The sequence below is a fragment of the Leuciscus leuciscus genome (genome assembly GCF_965113295.1).
Source record: "Leuciscus leuciscus genome assembly, chromosome: 10".
NCBI classification, from domain to species: domain Eukaryota; kingdom Metazoa; phylum Chordata; class Actinopteri; order Cypriniformes; family Leuciscidae; genus Leuciscus; species Leuciscus leuciscus.
The window spans coordinates 21206771-21234241 of NC_138734.1; the positions used below are offsets into that span (position 1 = coordinate 21206771).

Sequence of the window (27471 nt, forward strand, 5' to 3'; positions counted from 1 at the left end):
TGAAATCCTATTTAAACTTATTATTAATATTATTATTATTCTTCTGTAAATAACTGTTGACTCAAACTCGCCCTAGAGCTTTAACTCTACATACTCCAAACTCGGCTCAGACACTCAAACTGATCTGAAGTTTTATGCTATATCTTTTCAGACTGATCGGACTTACGGTTTTCCTACAAATGACGATCAAAACTCGGAAAAACTCCCATTGACTTAACATTGGGCATTCTAAAAAAATTCAAACTCACCAACCGACAAAAATTCAAATCTAAATCCCTTGAAAACTAAATCAAACTGCCATTCTATATATATTAGCCAATGAAACTCATTTAAACTAATAAACTCTAATCTCATACACTTATAAACTAATTAACTTAAATTTAATAACTAATTAACTAATAAACTCATGAATTCATAGACTTATGAACTCTTAAACTCATAAATTAATAAACTCTGAACTCTAAACTCATTTAAACTTATAAACTCTAAACTCAAAAACTTGTACACTTATAAACTTATCAATTTATACACTTATAAACTCTAAACTCTGAGTGTGTGTGTGTGTGTGTGTGTATCTATCTATCTACCGCTCTGAATACCATAGCAACCACCCAGAACACCCTAGCAACCACCTAGCAACCACCCAGAACACCCTAGCAACCACCCAAAAGACCCTAGCAACCACCCAAAAGACCCTAGCAACCACCCAAAACACCCTAGCAACCACCCAGAACACCCTAGCAACCACCCAAAACACCCTAGCAACCACCCAAAATACCCTAGCAACACCATAGCAACCACACAAAACATCCTAGTAACCACCCATAACACCCTAGCAACCGCCTAGCAACCACCCAGAACACCCTAGCAACCACCCAAAAGACCCTAGCAACCACCCAAAAGACCCTAGCAACCACCTAGCAACCACCCAGAATACCCTAGCAACCACCCAAAACACCCTAGCAACCACCCAAAACACCCTAGCCACCGCCTAGCAACCACCCAGAATACCCTAGCAACCACCCAAAACACCCTAGCAACCACCCAGAACACCATAGCAACCGCCTAGCAACCACCCAAAAGACCCTAGCAACCGCCTAGCAACCACCCAGAATACCCTAGCAACCACCCAAAACACCCTAGCAACCACCCAAAAGACCCTAGCAACCGCCTAGCAACCACCCAAAAGACCCTAGCAACCACCCAAAACACCCTAGCAACCGCCTAGCAACCACCCAAAAGACCCTAGCAACCACCCAGAACACCCTAGCAACCGCCTAGCAACCACCCAAAAGACCCTAGCAACCACCCAAAAGACCCTAGCAACTAGGGGTGGGAGATATTGACAAAAATGAATATCTCGATATTTTTTTCCAATATCTCGATATCGATATTCAGACGATATTTTTGCCATCCTTCAAAGAAATGTGTGCAAACTGGCAAAGAAGTTGGACTTTTGACTTGCTGCATTTGACCATTTGACCTTTGTAGGCTATAGAAAAAACAATAAAGGAGCTAACTGAACAGAATCTGAGGTAGCCCCTACTTTTTCCACTTACAAAAAAATTAATAAAAAAACGGAATTAGGCACCTTTTGCAACAGTGATTATTAAATCAAACAACAATATTGTTGATGATAAATTCAAAGTAAAAAAAATCTTTTCAAAACGCTATAAATCCATCCATTTTTTCCCCAAAACGCTATAAAGCCATCATTTTCCCCCAAAAAATTGATAGTTTGTCTTTTTAAAAAAAAAAGTATTTTGTCTTTTATTTTTCGTGTTTGCATTTATGAGGAAAAAACAATATTACGTGACAGTTCTCCATTATGGACGCGAGCGCTCTGACTTTCAAACTTTCACAGAGACCTCAAAACAGAAAGCACAAAGCCTTTCTTTAAAACGAATTTCGTTTTGTATTAATTGTATCTTAATTTTACCAATTTCCTGGATTTAAAACATAAATACATAAAAAGTAAATACAGGAGGCTAGCACAACATAAGGTGCTTGAACTGGAGATTATATCAGCATGAACCGAACCGTGGCCTACGATCGCCTCACAGGCCTAAAAAATGTGAAATATATTTACAGAAAGCTGGTTCTAAACAAAACCATCCAAAACATAATAAAACTATGTAGCCTAATAAATGTGCATTTCTCCTGCGTTCACTAGCTAGCTTACTGCGAAGATCGCGAGTCAATAGCCTATCGTCAACATCATCTTTGCAGCCGACACACAAATTAATAAACAATTAAAATGTCTTATTGCAATATTTTACATATTCATAATCATTACTTTTGCTGGTTCTTTGAGGCAGCTTTTTAGGTTTTTGGCGTTTTGGAAAAGAGCTCTTCACGTGGCTACAAACACCGTTTCACCAAGGCACAACGGCCCTTCAGCACATAAGAACAACAAGAGAAAAAGCGCTGACTTACTAATTACGAAACTTTTATGTGGTTGAACAGGTGAAAGAATCACAAATTCCTCTGCAACTCAAACCTTCTCAGTACGAGTTATGAAGGAAGAGCATTAGAGTTTTCAACCCGTCCTCCTCTGATTGCTGTGTTGTGAACTTGTGACTGAAAAAGTGCGTGCAGGAACACATGCGCAAAACGTAGCTAGGTCTGTAAAATGTCCTTTTGTAAAATGAAATATGATAAAAATAAAAATAATTAATATATCATTTAACAAAACGGTTTTGCGCATGTGCTTCTGCGCGCACTATTTCGAATTTACGTAGCCTATGAATGTGCGTTTTTGACGTCCCGCGCCAGGCCACTCGGAGGGTGCTTCCGGGAATAGTACTGCCCTAGTATTTAAAATCGCTACATATAATTGTTTAGACGGTTATAGTGTGCGTTATTTGTTTTCTCTTTAACTTCTTTCAGCTCTTTTCATGTTTTGGGGGTCGGATTGTACAAATTATGAAATATTCGATATCCCAATTTTGCATATCGTCCAGACAACAATTTGGATATTATCGTCTAAACGATATATCGCCCACCTCTACTAGCAACCACCCAAAATATCCTAGCAACCACCCAGAATACCCTAGCAACCACCCAAAACACCCTAGCAACCACCCAGAACACCCTAGCAACCGCCTAGCAACCACCCAAAAGACCCTAGCAACCACCCAAAAATCCCCTAGCAACCACCCAGAACACCCTAGCAACCGCCTAGCAACCACCCAAAATACCCTAGCAACCGCCTAGCAACCACCCAAAAGACCCTAGCAACCACCCTAAATATCCTAGCAACCGCATAGCAACCACCCAGAATGCCCTAGCAACCACCCAAAACACCCTAGCAACCACCCAGAACACCCTAGCAACCGCCTAGCAACCACCCAAAAGACCCTAGCAACCACCCAAAATATCCTAGCAACCGCCTAGCAACCACCCAGAATACCCTAGCAACCACCCAGAATACCATAGCAACCACCCAGAACACCCGAGCAACCGCCCTAAATACCCTAGCAACATCATAGCAACCACCCATAACATCCTAGCAACCGCCTAGCAAAAAACTTTCCGGTCCAAACTTTCTCAAGCCAACTTAAAGTTTGTCTCGACGAACTTTCGCATCTAGTTAAGTTGGCTTGAGAAAGCCAACATATTGAAATCCTATTTAAACTTATTATTAAGTTGGCTTGAGAAAGCCAACATATTGAAATCCTATTTAAACTTATTATTAATATTATTATTAGTGGTGCTTTTTCAAAGCACCACTAGTGTTATTGTCGCTCATACTTATTATTCTTATTCTTATTATTCCACACAAAGTTTGGCGCGTAATGCGCCCCGCACCGTTTGTCACAGACCCCTGAGTGAGGTGTCAAATCGAGCGGCTCATTGAGGAGAGGTGTGCTATATCTTTTCTAAGCGATCGGGTGTACGATGTTCGCACAGCGGACGAAACAGCGGCCAAAAAAGTCCCATTGACTTAACATGGGGAGTTCTAAAAACATTTGAATCCCAACTGCCGTTTTCACACACACCACTCCAAAGGGCCTGACACCCCTGCGTTTCTCTCCCTCTCTCTCTCCCTCAGAGGATTTATATTATCAAGCAGCCAATAAGTAATGGCCTAAAATCTTCATAGCCACACCCTAGCAACCAGTTACAGCACCCTAGCAACCACTCTGAGCTCCCTAGCAACCACCCTAAACCAATAAATAATATAAAACATTTTTTTTTACATTTTTTAAAGCAATATCACACTCGTAGCCTTGCGATATTGCTCCATGCTTGTGCCTATTCGGCCATAGGCACGAGGCCGCAGGCCGAGTGCCGTACTGAAGGAACTCGTTATTAAAGATTTTAAGAACTCTATAAAAACTCCATAGTAACCATATTTGACAACTACCAACCACCTAGTAACACCATAGCAACTACCAAAAATACCTTAGCAACCACCCTGAACACCCTAGCAACTGCCTAGTAACCACCCAGAACACCCTAGCAACTGCCTAGCAACGTCCTAGCATCCACCCAGAATACCATAGCAACTGCCTAGCAACACCATAGCAACCACCTAGCAATGCCCTAGCAACCACGAAGAATACCCTAGCAACTGCCTAGCAACCACCCAGAACACCTTAGCAACTGCCTAGCAACACCATAGCAACCACCTAGCAATACCCTAGCAACCACCAAGAATACCCTAGCAACTGCCTAGCAACCACCCAGAACACCTTAGCAACTGCCTAGCAACACCATAGCAACCACCCAGAAAACCCTAGCAACCACCACCTGGCAACAGCATTTAGCTAAAAACATGCTAGCAACATACTAATCATGCTAGCATCATGCTAGCAACATGCTAATCAAGCTAGCATCATGCTAGCATCATGCTAATCAAGCTAGCAACATGCTAATAATGCTAGCATTATGCTACCAATATGCTAATCAAGCTAGCATCATGCTAGCAAAATGCTAATCAAGCTAGCATCATGCTAGCAACATGCTAATCAAGCTAGCATTATGTTAGCAACATGATAATAATGTTAGCGACTAGCTAAAAACATGCTAGCAAACATGCTAATAATGCTAGCATCAAGCTACCAACATGCTAATCAAGCTAGCATCATGCTAACATAATGCTAATCAAGCTAGCATAATGCTAGCAACATGTTAATCAAGCTAGCATCATGCTAGCAACAATGCTAATCAAGCTAGCTTAATGCTAGAAACATGCTAATCAAGCTAGCATTATGCTAGAAACATGCTAATCATGTTAGCGTCTAGCTAAAAACATACTAATCATGCTAGTATCAAGCTACCAACATGCTAATCAAGCTAGCATCGTGCTAACATAATACTAATCAAGCTAGCATCATGCTACCAATATGCTAATTAAGCTAGCATCATGCTAGCAAAATGCTATTCAAGCTAGCATTATGCTAACAACATGTTAAACAAGCTATCTTAATGCTAGCAACATGCTAATCATGTTAGCATCTGGCTAAAAACATGCTAGCAAAATGCTAATCATGCTAACATCTTGTTAAAAGCATGCTAGCAACATGCTAATCATGCTAGCATCATGCTACCAACATGCTAATCTTGTTAACAACATGCTAATCATGCTAGCATCATTTTAACAACATGTTAATCATAGTAAATCATGCTGGAATGTGGTAAATCGTAGTAAATCATCTTAGAAACATGGTATCATGGTTTACCACACTCTAGCAACCGAGTGGCGAGTTTTGCCACTGCAAGCACCACTTCACATTTTCTCCAGGAAATGTACATTCTAGTTATTATTATTATTCTTCTGTGAATAACTGTTGACTCAAACTCGCCCTAGAGCTTTAACTCTACATACTCCAAACTCGGCTCAGACACTCAAACTGATCTGAAGTTAGTTGCTTTATCTTTTCAGACTGATCGGACTTACGGTTTTCCTACAAATGACGATCAAAACTCGGAAAAACTCCCATTGCCTTAACATTGGGCATTCTAAAAAAATTCAAACTCACCAACCGACAAAATTTCAAATCTAAATCCCTTGAAAACTAAATCAAACTGCCATTCTATATATATTAGCCAATGAAACTCATTTAAACTAATAAACTCTAATCTCATACACTTATAAACTAATTAACTTAAATTTAATAACTAATTAACTAATAAACTCATGAATTCATATACTTATGAACTCTTAAACTCATAAATTAATAAACTCTGAACTCTAAACTCATTTAAACTTATAAACTCTAAACTCAAAAACTTGTACACTTATAAACTCATCAATTTATACACTTATAAACTCTAAACTCATAAACTCTGAGTGTGTGTGTGTGTGTGTGTGTGTGTGTGTGTGTGTGTGTGTGTGTGTGTGTGTGTGTGTGTGTGTGTGAGCGAGGTAGTCTGTTTGTGTGTGTGTGTGTGTGTGTGTGTGTGTGTGTGTGTGTGTGTGTGTGTGTGTGTGTGTGTGTGTGTGTGTATATCTATCTATCTAACTTATTTATCTATCTATCTCTCTGTCATGAACTTCAAACTACTTTAAACTTTAAACCAATTTAAATTTCTTAAGTTTAAAGCTCCCAGCTCCCAAGCAACTCCATAGCAACCAAACTTGAGTATCCTAGCAACCGTTTTGCAAGACCTATATCTCTGTATCAGAACATCGTATAGAGATGAGGTTTGGCTCTTTTGACTCATGCTAGCAAACAGCACTTTCAACATGCTACACATGCTAGCAGTGAATAGCTACATGCTAATAGCGATTAGTTAAGTAAGAACTCTATAAAAACTCCATAGTAACCATCTGTGACAACTACCAACCACCTAGTAACACCATATCAACCGCTCTGAATACCATAGCAACCACCCAGAACACCCTAGCAACCACCCATAAAACCCTAGCAACCACCCAAAATATCCTAGCAACCGCCTAGTAACCACCCAGAATACCCTAGCAACCACCCAAAACACCCTAGCAACCACCCAGAACACCCTAGCAACCGCCTAGCAACCACCCAAAAGACCCTAGCAACCACCCAAAAGACCCTAGCAACCGCCTAGCAACCACCCAAAAGACCCTAGCAACCACAAAAAATAGCCTAGCAACCACCCAAAATACCCTAGCAACCGCCTAGCAACCACCCAAAATACCCTAGCAACCACCCAGAATACCCTAGCAACCACCCAAAACACCCTAGCAACCACCCAGAACACCCTAGCAACCACCCAAAACACCCTAGCAACCGCCTAGCAACCAACCAGAATACCCTAGCAACCACCCAAAACACCCTAGCAACCACCCAGAACACCCTAGCAACCGCCTAGCAACCACCCAAAAGACCCTAGCAACCGCCTAGCAACCACCCAGAATACCCTAGCAACCACCCAAAACACCCTAGCAACCGCCTAGCAACCACCCAAAAGACCCTAGCAACCGCCTAGCAACCACCCAGAATACCCTAGCAACCACCCAAAACACCCTAGCAACCACCCAGAACACCCTAGCAACCGCCTAGCAACCACCCAAAAGACCCTAGCAACCGCCTAGCAACCACCCAGAATACCCTAGCAACCACCAAAAACACCCTAGCAACCACCCAAAAGACCCTAGCAACCGCCTAGCAACCACCCAAAACACCCTAGCAACCGCCTAGCAACCACCCAAAAGACCCTAGCAACCACCCAGAACACCCTAGCAACCGCCTAGCAACCACCCAGAACACCCTAGCAACCACCCAAAACACCCTAGCAACTGCCTAGCAACCACCCAAAAGACCCTAGCAACCACCCAAAATATCCTAGCAACCACCCAAAACACCTTAGCAACCGCCTAGCAACCACCCAAAATACCCTAGCAACACCATAGCAACCACCCATAACATCCTAGAAACCGCCTAGCAAAAAATTTTCCGGTCCAAACTTTCTCAAGCCAACTTAAAGTTTGTCTCGACGAACTTTCGCATCTAGTTAAGTTGGCTTGAGAAAGCCAACATATTGAAATCCTATTTAAACTTATTATTATTCTTCTGTGGAAACTATTGACTCAAACTCGCCCTAGAGCTTTAACTCTACATACTCCAAACTCGGCTCAGACACTCAAACTGATCTGAAGTTTTATGCTATATCTTTTCAGACTGATCGGACTTACGGTTTTCCTACAAATGACGATCAAAACTCGGAAAAAGTCCCATTGACTTAACATTGGGCATTCTAAAAAAATTCAAACTCACCAACCGACAAAAATTCAAATCTAAATCCCTTGAAAACTAAATCAAACTGCCATTCTATATATATTAGCCAATGAAACTCATTTAAACTAATAAACTCTAATTTCATACACTTATAAACTAATTAACTTAAATTGAATAACTAATTAACTAATAAACTCATGAATTCATAGACTTATGAACTCTTAAACTCATAAATTAATAAACTCTGAACTCTAAACTCATTTAAACTTATAAACTCTAAACTCAAAAACTTGTACACTTATAAACTCATCAATTTATACACTTATAAACTCTAAACTCATAAACTCTGAGTGTGTGTGTGTGTGTGTGTGTGTGTGTATCTATCTATCTACCGCTCTGAATACCATAGCAACCACCCAGAACACCCTAGCAACCACCTAGCAACCACCCAGAACACCCTAGCAACCACCCAAAATACCCTAGCAACCACCCAAAAGACCCTAGCAACCACCCAAAATACCCTAGCAACCACCCAAAAGACCCTAGCAACCACCCAGAACACCCTAGCAACCACCCAAAACACCCTAGCAACCACCCAAAATATCCTAGCAACCGCCTAGCAACCACCCAGAATACCCTAGCAACCACCCAAAACACCCTAGCAACCACCCAAAACACCCTAGCAACCGCCTAGCAACCACCCAAAACACCCTAGCAACCACCCAAAATATCCTAGCAACCGCCTAGCAACCACCCAAAACACCCTAGCAACCACCCAGAACACCCTAGCAACCGCCTAGCAACCACCCAGAATACCATAGCAACCACCCAAAAGACCCTAGCAACCGCCTAGCAACCACCCAGAATACCCTAGCAACCACCCAAATCACCCTAGCAACCACCCAGAACACCCTAGCAACCGCCTAGCAACCACCCAAAAGACCCTAGCAACCGCCTAGCAACCACCCAAAAGACCCTAGCAACCACCCAGAACACCCTAGCAACCGCCTAGCAACCACCCAGAATACCCTAGCAACCACCCAAAAGACCCTAGCAACCACCCAAAAGACCCTAGCAACCACCCAACAGACCCTAGCAACCACCTAGCAACCACCCAGAATATCCTAGCAACCACCCAAAACACCCTAGCAACCACCCAAATACCCTAGCAACACCATAGCAACCACACAAAACATCCTAGTAACCACCCATAACACCCTAGCAACCGCCTAGCAACCACCCAGAACACCCTAGCAACCACCCAAAAGACCCTAGCAACCGCCTAGCAACCACCCAGAATACCCTAGCAACCACCCAAAACACCCTAGCAACCACCCAAAACACCCTAGCAACCGCCTAGCAACCACCCAGAATACCCTAGCAACCACCCAGAACACCATAGCAACCGCCTAGCAACCACCCAAAAGACCCTAGCAACCGCCTAGCAACCACCCAGAACACCCTAGCAACCACCCAAAACACCCTAGCAACCACCCAAAAGACCCTAGCAACCGCCTAGCAACCACCCAAAACACCCTAGCAACCGCCTAGCAACCACCCAAAAGACCCTAGCAACCACCCAGAACACCCTAGCAACCGCCTTGCAACCACCCACAAGACCCTAGCAACCACCCAAAAGAACCTAGCAACCACCCAAAAGACCCTAGCAACCACCCAAAATATCCTAGCAACCACCCAGAATACCCTAGCAACCACCCAAAACACCCTAGCAACCACCCAGAACACCCTAACAACCGCCTAGCAACCACCCAAAAGACCCTAGCAACCACCTAGCAACCACCCAAAAGACCCTAGCAACCACCCAAAACACCATAGCAACCACCCAGAACACCCTAGCAACCGCCTAGCAACCACCCAAAAGACCCTAGCAACCACCCAGGACACCCTAGCAACCGCCTAGCAACCACCCAGAAGACCCTAGCAACCACCCAAAATATCCTAGCAACCGCCTAGCAACCACCCAGAATACCCTAGCAACCACCCAGAACACCCTAGCAACCGCCTAGCAACCACCCAAAAGACCCTAGCAACCACCTAGCAACCACCCAAAAGACCCTAGCAACCACCCAGGACACCCTAGCAACCACCTAGCAACCACCCAGAACACCCTAGCAACCTCCCAAAATACCCTAGGAACACCATAGCAACCACCCATAAAATCCTAGCAACCGCTTAGCAAAAAACGTTCTGGTCCAAACTTTCTCAAGCCAACTTAAAGTTTGTCTCGACGAACTTTCGCATCTAGTTAATATTATTATTATTATTCTTCTGTGGAAACCGTTGACTCAAACTCGCCCTAGAGCTTTAACTCTACATACTCCAAACTCGGCTCAGACAATCAAACTGATCTGAAGTTAGTTGCTATATCTTTTCAGACTGATCGGACTTACGGTTTTCCTACAAATGACGATCAAAACTCGGAAAAACTCCCATTGACTTAACATTGGGCATTCTAAAAAAATTCAAACTCACCAACCGACAAAAATTCAAATCTAAATCCCTTGAAAACTAAATCAAACTGCCATTCTATATATATTAGCCAATGAAACTCATTTAAACTAATAAACTCTAATCTCATACACTTATAAACTAATTAACTTAAATTTAATAACTAATTAACTAATAAACTCATGAATTCATAGACTTATGAACTCTTAAACTCATAAATTAATAAACTCTGAACTCTAAACTCATTTAAACTTATAAACTCTAAACTCAAAATCTTGTACACTTATAAACTCATACATTTATACACTTATAAACTCTAAACTCATAAACTCTGAGTGTGTGTGTGTCTGAGTGAGTGTGTGAGGGAGGTAGTCTGTTTGTGTGTGTGTGTGTGTGTGTGTATCTATCTATCCACCGCTCTGAATACCATAGCAACCACCCAGAACACCCTAGCAACAACCTAGCAACCACCCAGAACACCCTAGCAACCACCCAAAAGACCCTAGCAACCACCCAAAATATCCTAGCAACCACCCAAAAGACCCTAGCAACCACCCAAAACACCCTAGCAACCACCCAAATGACCATAGCAACCACCCAAAAGACCCTAGCAACCACCCAAAACACCCTAGCAACCGCCTAGCAACCACCCAAAAGACCCTAGCAACCACCCAAAACACCCTAGCAACCGCCTAGCAACCACCCAAAAGACCCTAGCAACCACCCAAAACACCCTAGCAACCGCCTAGCAACCACCCAAAAGACCCTAGCAACCACCCAAAATATCCTAGCAACCACCCAAAAGACCCTAGCAACCACCAAAAACACCCTAGCAACCGCCTAGCAACCACCCAAAAGACCCTAGCAACCACCCAAAACACCCTAGCAACCACCCAAAATACCCTAGCAACACCATAGCAACCACACAAAACATCCTAGTAACCACCCATAACACCCTAGCAACCACCCAAAACACCCTAGCAACCACCCAGAACACCCTAGCAACCGCCTAGCAACCACCCAAAAGACCCTAGCAACCACCCAAAACACCCTAGCAACCGCCTAGCAACCACCCAAAAGACCTTAGCAACCACCCAAAATACCCTAGCAACCGCCTAGCAACCAACCAAAAGACCCTAGCAACCACCCAAAATACCCTAGCAACCGCCTAGCAACCACCCAAAAGACCCTAGCAACCACCCAAAAGACCCTAGCAACCACCCTAAATATCCTAGCAACCGCATAGCAACCACCCAGAAGACCCTAGCAACCACCCAAAAGACCCTAGCAACCACCCAAAATATCCTAGCAACCACCCAGAACACCCTAGCAACCACCTAGCAACCACCCAAAACACCCTAGCAACCACCCAAAAGACCCTAGCAACCACCCAAAAGACCCTAGCAACACCATAGCAACCACACAAAACATCCTAGTAACCACCCATAACACCCTAGCAACCGCCTAGCAACCACCCAGAACACCCTAGCAACCACCCAAAACACCCTAGCAACCACCCAAAATACCCTAGCAACACCATAGCAACCACACAAAACATCCTAGTAACCACCCATAACACCCTAGCAACCGCCTAGCAACCTCCCAGAACACCCTAGCAACCACCCAAAAGACCCTAGCAACCGCCTAGCAACCACCCAGAATACCCTAGCAACCACCCAAAACACCCTAGCAACCGCCTAGCAACCACCCAGAATACCCTAGCAACCACCCAAAACACCCCAGCAACCACCCAGAACACCATAGCAACCGCCTAGCAACCACCCAAAAGACCCTAGCAACCGCCTAGCAACCACCCAGAATACCCTAGCAACCACCCAAAACACCCTAGCAACCACCCAAAAGACCCTAGCAACCACCCAGAACACCCTAGCAACCACCTAGCAACCACCCAAAAGACCCTAGCAACCACCCAAAATATCCTAGCAACCACCCAGAATACCCTAGCAACCACCCAAAACACCCTAGCAACCACCCAAAACACTCTAGCAACCGCCTAGCAACCACCCAAAAGACCCTAGCAACCACCTAGCAACCACCCAAAGACCCTAGCAACCACCCAAAACACCCTAGCAACCACCCAGAACACCCTAGCAACCGCCTAGCAACCACCCAAAAGACCCTAGCAACCAGCCAGGACACCCTAGCAACCGCCTAGCAACCACCCAGAAGACCCTAGCAACCACCCAAAATATCCTAGCAACCGCCTAGCAACCACCCAGAATACCCTAGCAACCACCCAAAAAACCCTAGCAACCACCCAAAACACCCTAGCAACCGCCTAGCAACCACCCAAAAGACACTAGCAACCACCCAGGACACCCTAGCAACCACCTAGCAACCACCCAGAACACCCTAGCAACTTCCCAAAATACCCTAGGAACACCATAGCAACCACCCATAAAATCCTAGCAACCGCCTAGCAAAAAACGTTCTGGTCCAAACTTTCTCAAGCCAACTTAAAGTTTGTCTCGACGAACTTTCGCATCTAGTTATTATTATTATTCTTCTGTGAATAACTGTTGACTCAAACTCGCCCTAGAGCTTTAACTCTACATACTCCAAACTCGGCTCAGACACTCAAACTGATCTGAAGTTAGTTGCTTTATCTTTTCAGACTGATCGGACTTACGGTTTTCCTACAAATGACGATCAAAACTCGGAAAAACTCCCATTGACTTAACATTGGGCATTCTAAAAAAATTCAAACTCACCAACCGACAAAATTTCAAATCTAAATCCCTTGAAAACTAAATCAAACTGCCATTCTATATATATTAGCCAATGAAACTCATTTAAACTAATAAACTCTAATCTCATACACTTATAAACTAATTAACTTAAATTTAATAACTAATTAACTAATAAACTCATGAATTCATATACTTATGAACTCTTAAACTCATAAATTAATAAACTCTGAACTCTAAACTCATTTAAACTTATAAACTCTAAACTCAAAAACTTGTACACTTATAAACTCATCAATTTATACACTTATAAACTCTAAACTCATAAACTCTGAGTGTGTGTGTGTGTGTGTGTGTGTGTGTGTGTGTGTGTGTGTGTGTGTGAGCGAGGTAGTCTGTTTGTGTGTGTGTGTGTGTGTGTGTGTGTGTGTGTGTGTGTGTGTGTGTGTGTGTGTGTATATCTATCTATCTAACTTATTTATCTATCTATCTCTCTGTCATGAACTTCAAACTACTTTAAACTTTAAACCAATTTAAATTTCTTAAGTTTAAAGCTCCCAGCTCCCAAGCAACTCCATAGCAACCAAACTTGAGTATCCTAGCAACCGTTTTGCAAGACCTATATCTCTGTATCAGAACATCGTATAGAGATGAGGTTTGGCTCTTTTGACTCATGCTAGCAAACAGCACTTTCAACATGCTACACATGCTAGCAGTGAATAGCTACATGCTAATAGCGATTAGTTAAGTAAGAACTCTATAAAAACTCCATAGTAACCATCTGTGACAACTACCAACCACCTAGTAACACAATATCAACCGCTCTGAATACCATAGCAACCACCCAGAACACCCTAGCAACCACCCATAACACCCTAGCAACCACCCAAAATATCCTAGCAACCGCCTAGTAACCACCCAGAATACCCTAGCAACCACCCAAAACACCCTAGCAACCACCCAGAACACCCTAGCAACCGCCTAGCAACCACCCAAAAGACCCTAGCAACCACCCAAAAGACCCTAGCAACCGCCTAGCAACCACCCAAAAGACCCTAGCAACCACAAAAAATAGCCTAGCAACCACCCAAAATACCCTAGCAACCGCCTAGCAACCACCCAAAATACCCTAGCAACCACCCAGAATACCCTAGCAACCACCCAAAACACCCTAGCAACCACCCAGAACACCCTAGCAACCACCCAAAACACCCTAGCAACCGCCTAGCAACCAACCAGAATACCCTAGCAACCACCCAAAACACCCTAGCAACCACCCAGAACACCCTAGCAACCGCCTAGCAACCACCCAAAAGACCCTAGCAACCGCCTAGCAACCACCCAGAATACCCTAGCAACCACCCAAAACACCCTAGCAACCGCCTAGCAACCACCCAAAAGACCCTAGCAACCGCCTAGCAACCACCCAGAATACCCTAGCAACCACCCAAAACACCCTAGCAACCACCCAGAACACCCTAGCAACCGCCTAGCAACCACCCAAAAGACCCTAGCAACCGCCTAGCAACCACCCAGAATACCCTAGCAACCACCAAAAACACCCTAGCAACCACCCAAAAGACCCTAGCAACCGCCTAGCAACCACCCAAAACACCCTAGCAACCGCCTAGCAACCACCCAAAAGACCCTAGCAACCACCCAGAACACCCTAGCAACCGCCTAGCAACCACCCAGAACACCCTAGCAACCACCCAAAACACCCTAGCAACTGCCTAGCAACCACCCAAAAGACCCTAGCAACCACCCAAAATATCCTAGCAACCACCCAAAACACCTTAGCAACCGCCTAGCAACCACCCAAAATACCCTAGCAACACCATAGCAACCACCCATAACATCCTAGAAACAGCCTAGCAAAAAATTTTCCGGTCCAAACTTTCTCAAGCCAACTTAAAGTTTGTCTCGACGAACTTTCGCATCTAGTTAATATTATTATTATTCTTCTGTGGAAACTGTTGACTCTAACTCGTCCTAGAGCTTTAACTCTACATACTCCAAACTCGGCTCAGACAATCAAACTGATCTGAAGTTAGTTGCTATATCTTTTCAGACTGATCGGACTTACGGTTTTCCTACAAATGACGATCAAAACTCGGAAAAACTCCCATTGACTTAACATTGGGCATTCTAAAAAAATTCAAACTCACCAACCGACAAAAATTCAAATCTAAATCCCTTGAAAACTAAATCAAACTGCCATTCTATATATATTAGCCAATGAAACTCATTTAAACTAATAAACTCTAATTTCATACACTTATAAACTAATTAACTTAAATTTAATAACTAATTAACTAATAAACTCATGAATTCATAGACTTATGAACTCTTAAACTCATAAATTAATAAACTCTGAACTCTAAACTCATTTAAACTTATAAACTCTAAACTCAAAAACGTGTACACTTATAAACTCATCAATTTATACACTTATAAACTCTAAACTCATAAACTCTGAGTGTGTGTGTGTGTGTGTGTGTGTGTGTGTGTGTGTGTGTGTGTGTGTGTCTGAGTGAGTGAGTGTGTGTGTGTGTGTGTGTGTGTGTCTGAGTGAGTGAGTGTGTGTGTGTGTGTGTGTGTGTGTGTGTGTGTGTGTGTGTGTGTGTGTGTGTGTGTGTGTCTGAGTGAGTGTGTGTGTGTGTGTGTGTGTGTGTGTCTGAGTGAGTGTGTGTGTCTGAGTGAGTGTGTGTGTGTGTGTGTGTGTGTGTGTGTGTATCTATCTATCTACCGCTCTGAATACCAGAGCAACCACCCAGAACACCCTAGCAACCACCTAGCAACCACCCAGAACACCCTAGCAACCACCCAAAAGACCCTAGCAACCACCCAAAACACCCTAGCAACCGCCTAGAAACCACCCAAAAGACCCTAGCAACCACCCAAAACACCCTAGCAACCACCCAAAATACCCTAGCAACACCATAGCAACCAAACAAAACATCCTAGTAACCACCCATAACACCCTAGCAACCGCCTAGCAACCACCCAGAACTACCTAGCAACCACCCAAAACATCCTAGCAACCACCCAAAATATCCTAGCAACCGCCTAGCAACCACCCATAATACCCTAGCAACCACCCAAAACACCCTAGCAACCACCCAGAACACCCTAGCAACCGCCTAGCAACCACCCAAAAGACCCTAGCAACCACCCAAAATACCCTAGCAACCGCCTAGCAACCACCCAAAAGACCCTAGCAACCACCCAAAAGACCCTAGCAACCACCCAAAATACCCTAGCAACCGCCTAGCAACCACCCAAAAGACCCTAGCAACCACCAAAAATAGCCTAACAACCACCCAAAATACCCTAGCAACCACCCAAAATACCCTAGCAACCACCTAGCAACCACCAAAAAGACCCTAGCAACCACCCTAAATATCTTAGCAACCACCCAAAACACCCTAGCAACCACCCAGAAAACCCTAGCAACCACCTAGCAACCACCCAAAAGACCCTAGCAACCACCCAAAATATCCTAGCAACCGCCTAGCAACCACCCAGAAGACCCTAGCAACCACCCAAAACACCCTAGCAACCACCTAGCAACCACCCAAAAGACCCTAGCAACCACCCAGAATAGCCTAGCAACCACCCAAAACACCCTAGCAACCACCAAGAACACCCTAGCAACCACCTAGCAACCACCCAAAAGACCCTAGCAACCACCCAAAAGACCCTAGCAACCACCCAAAATATCCTAGCAACCGCCTAGCAACCACCCAGAAGACCCTAGCAACCACCCAAAATATCCTAGCAACTGCCTAGCAACCATCCATAATACCCTAGCAACCACCAAAAAAACCCTAGCAACCACCCAGAACACCCTAGCAACCGCCTAGCAACCACCCAAAAGACCCTAGCAACCACCTAAAAGACCCTAGCAACCAACCAGGACACCCTAGCAACCACCTAGCAACCACCCAGAACACCCTAGCAACCTCCCAAAATACCCTAGGAACACCATAGCAACCACCCATAAAATCCTAGAAACCGCCTAGCAAAAAACGTTCTGGTCCAAACTTTCTCAAGCCAACTTAAAGTTTGTCTCGACGAACTTTCGCATCTAGTTAAGTTGGCTTGAGAAAGCCAACATATTGAAATCCTATTTAAACTTATTATTAATATTATTAACCCTCTGGAGTCTGAGCGTTTTTTTGGGCCCTGGGGGTGTTCTGACATGCTCTGACATTTGTGTTTTTTTCAGTTGCTTATAAACATATTAATGGCAAAGGTGTAAATTCACTCTATATAGCACAAACAGGACTACAATAATATGTGAGCCACATGTATGTACATGTTTTCATTTTTGAGAGAATAATGTTTATGCGTGGTTATCGAAAAAACTAAAAATTAAAAATTTTGAAATAAGACCACAAAACACATACTAAATATGTGGCAATAAGACTTTTGACTTATGGATGTCGTCGCCTATAGTTTTTTCTTCAAAATTATGTGAAAATAGTCTTGCTTTATCGTTCACATAAAACCATACATTGATTTAAATTGATGTAAAACAGGTTTTGCTTGGAAAGCCAATATGCGAGGGGGCGTGAACGAGGAGTGGTTTACACCTTAGAATACACCCTCTCTGCATAATTAGCCATTCACTCAGGTGTGACACTGACTGAGCCACAATGCAAGGACAAAAGATATATTTAGAAGAAGACTTATATTGACCATTTAAGATTTTGCTTACATCTATCTTGTAAATATGTTTTGCTATTTTATTAAAATGGTTACAATTACAACAATAATTACAATTTCAACAATATTTCAAGTGTACTCTTTCTTTGTAAAAAAAAAATGATTATAGGCCCTACATTTTATCTATGTATTCATTAGTTTGAATATAACCAACATTGGAACAGCTAACATCTTAGTTGATGACTTTATTTTTGACAAAAATAGTATTTTATATATAGAAATGGCTAAACAAAAGCTTATTTGATGTGGCAGTATATTCTACAGTAAAAACTGTACCCAAATCTGGTCAACAAAATGTTGTCTTTCATATTTCGTCTGACTGTAACGTTGTTTTCATGAAATATTAGGGCATATTGTTAATTTGCAGTTTAATACGTTGCTTATACAAATAGCCTACATTTTATTTCAACATTCAGTCGATGTTTACTTATCTCAGTATAGCAATACAGTTTGCTAAAACATCATCATTCATTCACACACGCGATTTAAATTTAAACTGTCTTTGCCAGCTGTGGTAAACAGCGCGCATTCATGCCGTTTATTCATTCATAAACAGAAACCCACGTGAAGAAATTCACGTGAGAAGGAAAAAACTTACTTGTATTCCTCAGCTCGCTCCTCGATATACCCGCACTTCTGAGGGACATTTTCCATTAGTATTATTCCTCACAGCGCTGCAAGACGGTGTAAACAAGTAATGATCTAAATAAACTTGTGTGTTTTCTCGAGCTGATGTGGGCGTTCACAGGATTGCCTCAGCCATTTGCGTTTGAATAGCGCGCGCTCTCCGTGGGCGGGGCCGATTATAACGTAATGAGATGAGATGAGCTCGACTGGAATCGCTCTCTTTTAATACAGATTTCACAAGATGAGAATAATTGTTTTTTTATATAAATGACTTCATTTAAAAGAAGAGAATTCAAGCTTCATGCCTGTCTGTCTGTATGTCTGTTTGACTGAGTATTCGCTGAGTTATTGTTAATTTTCGGACGCGTTTCAGAATGGACTTCACTGGCAGAGAGAAGGCAGAACTCGCTTCGTGTTTATTTTTCTTTATTTGGCAAAAAGCACAACACTTTGTTTTTATTGTGAGTATACACAAAAATAATACACATTTAACAGAATCGATTGATGTATGAAACTCCTATGGAAAATCAAAGTCAACAGAGTATTTATGAGTTTCTTTTACACTAATAAAAAAAAAGCGAGCTGGTATCGCCGGCGATACCGTAGACCTCAGGGGGTTAAGTTGGCTTGAGAGAGCCAACATATTGAAATCCTATTTAAACTTATTATTATTATTAATATTATTAAGTTGGCTTGAGAAAGCCAACATATTGAAATCCTATTTAAACTTATTATTATTAAGTTGGCTTGAGAGAGCCAACATATTGAAATCCTATTTAAACTTATTATTATTATTAATATTATTATTATTATTCTTCTGTGAAAAACTATTGACTCAAACTCACCCTAGAGCTTTAACTCTACATACTCCAAACTCGGCTCAGACACTCAAACTGATCTGAAGTTATATGCTATATCTTTTCAGACTGATTGGACTTACGGTTTTCCTACAAATGACGATCAAAACTCGGAAAAACTCCCATTGACTTAACATTGGGCATTCTAAAAAAATTCAAACTCACCAACCGACAAAAATGTAAATCTAAATCCCTTGAAAACTAATTCAAACTGCCATTCTATATATATTAGCCAATGAAACTCATTTAAACTAATAAACTCTAATCTCATACACTTATAAACTAATTAACTTAAATGTAATAACTAATTAACTAATAAACTCATGAATTCATAGACTTATGAACTCTTAAACTCATAAATTAATAAACTCTGAACTCTAAACTCATTTAAACTTATAAACTCTAAACTCAAAAACTTGTACACTTATAAACTCATCAATTTATACACTTATAAACTCTAAACTCTGAGTGTGTGTGTGTGTGTGTGTGTGTGTGTGTGTGTGTGTGTGTGTGTGTATCTATCTATCTAACTTATTTATCTATCTATCTCTCTGTCATAAACTTCAAACTACTTTAAACTTTAAACCAATTTAAACTTCTTAAGTTTAAAGCTCCCAGCTCCCAAGCAACTCCATAGCAACCAAACTTGAGTATCCTAGCAACCGTTTTGCAAGACCTATATCTCTGTATCAGAACATCGTATAGAGATGAGGTTTGGCTCTTTTGACTCATGCTAGCAAACAGCACGGCTCTTTTGACTCATGCTAGCAAACAGCACTTTCAACATGCTACACATGCTAGCAGTGAATAGCTACATGCTAATAGCGATTAGTTAAGTAAGAACTCTATAAAAACTCCATAGTAACCATCTTTGACAACTACCAACCACCTAGTAACACCATATCAACCGCTCTGAATACCATAGCAACCACCCAGAACACCCTAGCAACCACCCAAAAGACCCTAGCAACCACCCAAAATATCCTAGCAACCACCCAGAACACCCTAGCAACTGCCTAGCAAAGCCCTAGCATCCACCCAGAATACCATAGCAACTGCCTAGCAACACCATAGCAACCACCCAGAACACCCTAGCAACCACCTAGCAACGCCCTAGCAACCACCAAGAATACCCTAGCAACTGCCTAGCAACCACCAAGAATACCCTAGCAACTGCCTAGCAACCACCCAGAACACCTTAGCAACTGCCTAGCAACACCATAGCAACCACCCAGAACACCCTAGCAACCACCTAGCAACCACCCAAAAGACCCTAGCAACCACCCAGAACACCCTAGCAACCACCCAAAATACCCTAAATACAAAAAATCAAATCTAAATCCCTTGAAGACTAAACCAAACTGCCATTCTATATATATTAGCCAATGAGACTCATTTAAATGAATAAACTCTAAACTCATATACTTATAAACTAATTAACTTAAATGTAATAACTAATTAACTAATAAACTCATGAATTCATAGACTTATGAACTCTTAAACTCAAAAATTAATAAACTCTGAACTCTTAAACTCATTTAAACTTATAAACTCTAAACTCAAAAACTTGTACACTTATAAACTCATCAATTTATACACTTATAAACTCTAAACTCATAAACTCTGAGTGTGTGTGTGTGCGTGTGTGTCTGAGTTTCTGAGTGAGTGTGTGAGCGAGGTAGTCTGTTTGAGTGTGTGTGTGTGTGTGTGTGTGTGTGTGTGTGTGTGTGTGTGTGTGTGTGTGTGTGTGTGTGTATCTAACTTATTTATCTATCTATCTCTCTGTCATAAACTTCAAACTACTTTAAACTTTAAACCAATTTAAACTTCTTAAGTTTAAAGCTCCCAGCTCCCAAGCAACTCCATAGCAACCAAACTTGAGTATCCTAGCAACCGTTTTGCAAGACCTATATCTCTGTATCAGAACATCGTATAGAGATGAGGTTTGGCTCTTTTGACTCATGCTAGCAAACAGCACTTCCAACACTTCCGTGTGTGTGTGTGTGTGTGTGTGTGTGTGTGTTCATGTTTTTCTATCCCGGTGGGGACTTCAACCTGAATGCACACAGACTCATGGGGACTCGTGTCACAGTGGGGACCTAAACTGAGGTCCCCATGGGTAAACAAGCTTATAAATCATACAGAATTAGTTTTTTTGGGAAATGTAAAAATGCAGAAAGTTTTCTGTGATGGGTAGGTTTAGGGGTAGGGTTAGTGTAAGGAGATAGAATATACAGTTTGTACAGTATAAAAACCATAACGTCTATGGAGAGCCCCCAAAAAGATAGTAAACCAGACGTGTGTGTGTGTGTGGTGTGTGTATGGATCAAGAAAGACAAAAATCAAGTAATTATGCTTCACAAATTCTTTTATTTAGTCAATGACCATTTGGATCGCACTTAGTCTGGAACCTCACTCTTAAGCAAGTCAAACCGGAGTAAAAAACTCCAGAATTACTCACTCTTAAGATCACTGGAACACACAAGCCTTTCCACCACGTCAAGGTGGCGATCCTTGGAAAGGACATTCACTCTCCATCCATTCCTTATCTAACAAACAAACAAACAAATAGTCTATATGTAACACATTCACACACACATGCACACAAGAAGTAGACAATGTGAACCGTTGTGTGGTATATATTTATTTGTTTTAGCATTATTTTTTCTTAAAATCATGATATTATCTTAAAGGAGTGTTAAATGTGTGACTCAGATTTTGATATATTTGATGTATCTATTCAAAAACACAATACACAGGATCATGATAGCTGTAATATGTCTGTAGAACTCCTGCTCTGATGTTTGAGTTTGCGCCGCTTATGAAGATAGGATCTAGAAGAGTATTTTTTTCTGTTGTCCCGGTGCTGATTAGCTGTGTGTATCCTTTATCTTCAAACAAATTGAGAATAGGTTTGTTGCAATGAGAAAGCTGATCTTCATTGAAGTCGCCACAGACGATAAGAGGCCTGAAATCGATTATCTCCAGAGATGTCAAGAGTGCGTTCAGATGTGCCAAAAACTCTGCCAAATTATAACTTGGTGGTCTGTAGATCACTGCAAGAAGTGCTTGTTTGGGGGCTTCTATCTTCAAAACCAAATATTCCAAGTCAGTAACATTCTGTATGTACATCAGAGGACAAACTTTAAAGCTGTTCTTCACATAAATGGCCACTCCACCACCATTCTTGTTTGCCAAATGTGCATAGTTTGTGTAGGATGCATGCCTGTTGCGTTTGTACATGGTGTATCCATCCAGATGTAGATGTGCAGGAACAGCGGAGCCTGACAGGTGTGTTTCAGTGAGGCACAAAACATCAGCCAAGAGAAGCTCATGGTGGCATTTTAAATCATCCATGTGACACTCCAGCCCCTCTGTGTTATGATGAATGATTTTAAGAGCTGAATTCAGGTTGGAATCCTGTACAATATTTAGGATGGGCTGGATACTGTGAAAATCTGCTTTTGGCATGTTCTCCAAGGAGGCACTTATTTTTGGATCACAGAAGATTTTCTTTTCTTCAAAGTCAGTAATGTGCAGTCCACTGAGGGATGTCGTTCTGCTGAGTGCAACGTATGCCATGCCTGATTCAAATATGTGCTTCAGAGATACAACAGCGCGATCAGTCGTCATTCCTTGCACTTTATGGATAGTGCATGCAAAAGCAAGCTTCATGGGAAATTGTCTTCGAATTGTTCCTTTTCTTTTCAGTGGTTCCTCTGACCTCTCAATATAGACAATGCTGTCATCTCCATCAGGTGCTTTGTTGCGATGTTTTTGTCCAGCAGTCACATTATCTAAATGAAGACCAATTAATTGCACATATCCATCTCGGGTATGGGTTGTTGTTGCCACCTTGGCAAAAGTGCCATTAACCAATCCATCGTCCACATCAATATTTCTGGTTAGCATCACTCGTGCACCAATAGCAATCTGTAGCGTGTCAATAAGGTCACGATTGTCTCCTTTAAATGGTGCCGCTTGCCTTTTCATTTCTCCTGTTCTGGGATCTTTTTTGTAATCATGTGCATTTATGGTAATGACATTTGAAAAGCGGGAGGAAATTGCTTCACTGTTGTGATTGTCTACCTCTTTATTGGTTGCATAGATGTGCAGTGCATCAGCTGGACACTCTTCAGGGGAGGATCTTATCACAGTTTCTAACATGCACCTGTCTGCATCCGTCAGCTTCTCGTGCTTCTTTTTTACTCTCAGTCTGTTGAGCAGCTCAGCATATGCAAGATCATCTCTCTGTCTCATGATCTGTGTCATAGTTATCATTTGAAAATGATCTGTCCAGAAGTCCAGCACATGGTCCTCATACACACAGAGTGGTTTTGCTCTTCCCACAGGTGGTAATTGATAATAATCTCCCACAGCTAATACAGATAAGCCACCAAAAGGTTTCTTGTTTCCCTTAATCTGTTGCAGTCTCCAGTTCACATAGGCAAACAACTGTTTTGACACCATTGATATTTCATCGATAATTAAAATGTGTGTATTAGAAAGGTCTGCCCTGATTTCATCCAAGCTGTTTCCCAGGCCTTGGTATGGAGGCTTCAAGTTTCTTGGGAGTTTCAGAAGACAGTGCAGTGTTTTACCTGAGATGTTAAAGGCTGCAGTTCCTGTGAATGCTGCTAAAAGAACGGTTGGCTTGGAAATGTCAGTATGCTCTTGTATGCATGGAAGCCTGCGCAAAATCTTGGTTGCTTCTGCATAAATAGATTTGATAACGTGTGATTTACCAACTCCTGCTCCACCATTCAAGAAATACAGAAATTGTTGTGGGTTTTCACCAGAGACACATCTTTTGCACCAGTCTCGGACTGCATAAAATATGGAAGCTTGTGTTTGATTCAAGCTCTGGTACATTTTGCGAATCTGTGCATGATTTTGTTGGGTAGCTTCCACGAGTGGCATAGCTGTGTTACTGACAGAGGTAGATGCTGTGTATTCAGGAATATCCTCCTGCTCGTTCACATCATTAGGATCAGTGGGTTCACGTTCCGATATGCTCTCCAAACGGATCAGTTCATTTGCTGGAGCCAATGTAGTCCATGCATCTTCAACTGGACCATTCTGTTCAAAATCCTCAATTGCCTGTTCAATAGCCTCATTATGTTTTTCATATTTCTCACGGTTTTCGTTTACAATATTGTACACACGCTGCAGTTCATCAGTTCCTGGCAGTTTTACAGAAGCAAATGCATAAAATGATTCATATGTCTGAAATCTTGTGGACTTCAGTTGCTCATCTGAGCGATATGGCAAGTATAGCTTTAGAAAAGTTCCATAGAATTTTTCTGGGGTTTTCTGCTGTGAAAAACGAGCAAATCTGATGACAGCAGGTTTTCCTCTTGTTCTTTTCTGTATGTGTCCCAAGTTTTTTTGAAGTGGCAAGACATTTTTACCTTTTGTTTTTCCTGCATAAACAATGCGATATTCACTTGCAAATTCAGCCATGCACATGTTCTCAAATTCAGGTCTATTTGGTCTGGCCTTGTACTTTTCTGGCAATCCTGTCATCCACACGTTCTCTATGTCATCATCCATGCTCTCCAAGCACCTCATTGGTAAACTCATCTTTACAGCATTGTCATCAGTAGGTATGAATATGACAGCACGTGATGATGATTTTAATTTCAGACTGCATGTGCGAGCGACTGCCTCCTGAGCACTGACTTCTCTGTTCTTTGCATAGGCATTCATGATCTGCTTCATGCACTCACGTTCAGACAGGTCATCATGGCTTGAGTCTTTTATCACTTTTTTAAGATAATCACTCATCTCATGCTCAGCTTTTGAAATGTACGAGACAATATACATGATACAGCTGTAGGGGTTCAGAATGAACTGTATGTCCATGTTTGCATCCCAGGCTCTTAACAGCATTGGATTATAGCCATTCACCCAGCAGTCCTGTGGTCGTCTCTCCATGAATATTGAACTTGATGTAGAAATAGTATCAATATGTTTCTCATACTCTTCATAAGTCATGTTTACTTTATGAAGTAGCTGTGTAATGCTATCAAAACTCTGAGTCGAGTCATTCAGTAGATCCCACACATTCTGTAGCTGTTCTTTTGCGAAACTGGCATAATTTCTTTCCTCTGATATTCATTCCCTTCATCAGACTGATCTGCAGGAGGAGGTCTGGGGCGTGATATCATTGTTCTGTTAATGGGTGGTTTAGGAAATCCAAACCGGCAGTGCTTCTTGTTCTTTCTACAGGATTTTGAGTGGTTACGACTGTGCATCTGTACTTCACTTACAATTTTATGTAGTTCTGGGTCTTTGTCTGGGTCTGGTAATTTGCACGATATGTATTTATCAATGAAATCACACACATCCTGATCTTGATCTTTTTCAAACTCTGGAGCATCTTTCACCCAAAATAAGCAGTGAATGTGTGGAGAGCCACGCAGCTGGAACTCTACTCTGTAAAAAAAGTCAATTACCTCACCGATAGGTCGAGCAGGGGAATTTATCAAATCTCTCATCAAGGCTTCAACTCGTTTCTCAAACATCCTCATCGCTGTCACAGAGTTACTTCTGAGGATTTCACATTTTTCGGACCAGTCTAATTCAGCAAAGTTCACGGTTTCACCTTGTTGTGCTTTAATAGCAGTAATCACATCAGGCCATCTCATCTCAGCAGCACTAAACGTACAGAAAAATGTAGGAGTGCCCAGCTGTCTCAGCATAGCAAACAGATCACGGAGAGATTTCTCCCAGTATGCTGGAGTCCCTCTTAATGGTTGCATGAATCGTGTAGCTTCCTTATTTATTACAAGCTTTTCTAACTCCTGTTTGTCCTGCAGCATTGAACAGTTTATTCTGCGTCCATCACGAGTCATGGGTTTTCCTTTCCTCAGCTGGATAGACATACTAGATGTGGCCATGTTCATTTCAGTCACGAACTGCGCAAAGAAGATATAGTTGGTGTCCTTCGCACAACGATTGTCAATAGAAAATAGTCTAGAGTTAAAGTATCTGCTGGGGGAAACATGTTTTTCTCTACCAGGCTCATCAAAGGTGTTCTTGCCATCAGGAAACTGCACTGGAAACGCCATAGACTCAAGTTTAGGAATTTTGAAAGTGTTTACAGGAGTGTTTCTCTCTGCTGGGGCAATGCAAAATATTCCATCATTATAAGACAACAGCTGCTGGCCGAGATCTGGGGGCTGAAGACATGTATCCAAGGCAAGGCCTCTCGATTGCTCTTCTGCAGTAGTGTCATCATTTGCATCGTGTTCATTCTCATTGCTCTGTTCTTCAGTGTTCTCACTTTGTCTACTGTTCTCAATATCCATTTCCTCATCGGGAGCATTGATGTCATTTGCACACTCTTCATGCTCATTAAACATTTCTTCTTCAGAAGCATTGATGTCATTTGCACACTCTTCATGCTCATTAAACATTTCTTCTTCAGAAGCATTGATGTCATTTGCACACTCTTCATGCTCATTAAACATTTCTTCTTCAGAAGCATTGATGTCAATTGCACACTCTTCATGCTCATTAAACATTTCTTTTTCAGAGAGTTCTGCATTAACCCCCTGAGGTCGGCTGTATCGCCGGCGATACCAGCTCGCTTTTTTTTTATTAGTGTAAAAGAAACTCATAAATACTCTGTTGACTTTGATTTTCCATAGGAGTTTCATACATCAATCGATTCTGTTAAATGTGTATTATTTTTGTGTATACTCACAATAAAAACAAAGTGTTGTGCTTTTTGCCAAATAAAGAAAAATAAACACGAAGCGAGTTCTGCCTTCTCTCTGCCAGTGAAGTCCATTCTGAAACGCGTCCGAAAATTAACAATAACTCAGCGAATACTCAGTCAAACAGACATACAGACAAACAGGCATGAAGCTTGAATTCTCTTCTTTTAAATGAAGTAATTTATATAAA

General features: G+C 42.0%; 1 protein-coding gene across 1 annotated transcript in view; it reads right to left on the minus strand.

Moving 5' to 3' along the window:
* Window positions 1-2656: 2656 nt before the first annotated feature.
* LOC309508491 (uncharacterized protein) overlaps window positions 2657-27471 on the minus strand; it is a gene marked incomplete at both ends in the record, with an annotated part of 398710 nt that continues 373895 nt past the window's right edge. Inside the window, one exon of the mRNA XM_082183140.1 lies at window positions 2657-3010. The remainder of the gene's footprint in view (window positions 3011-27471) is intronic.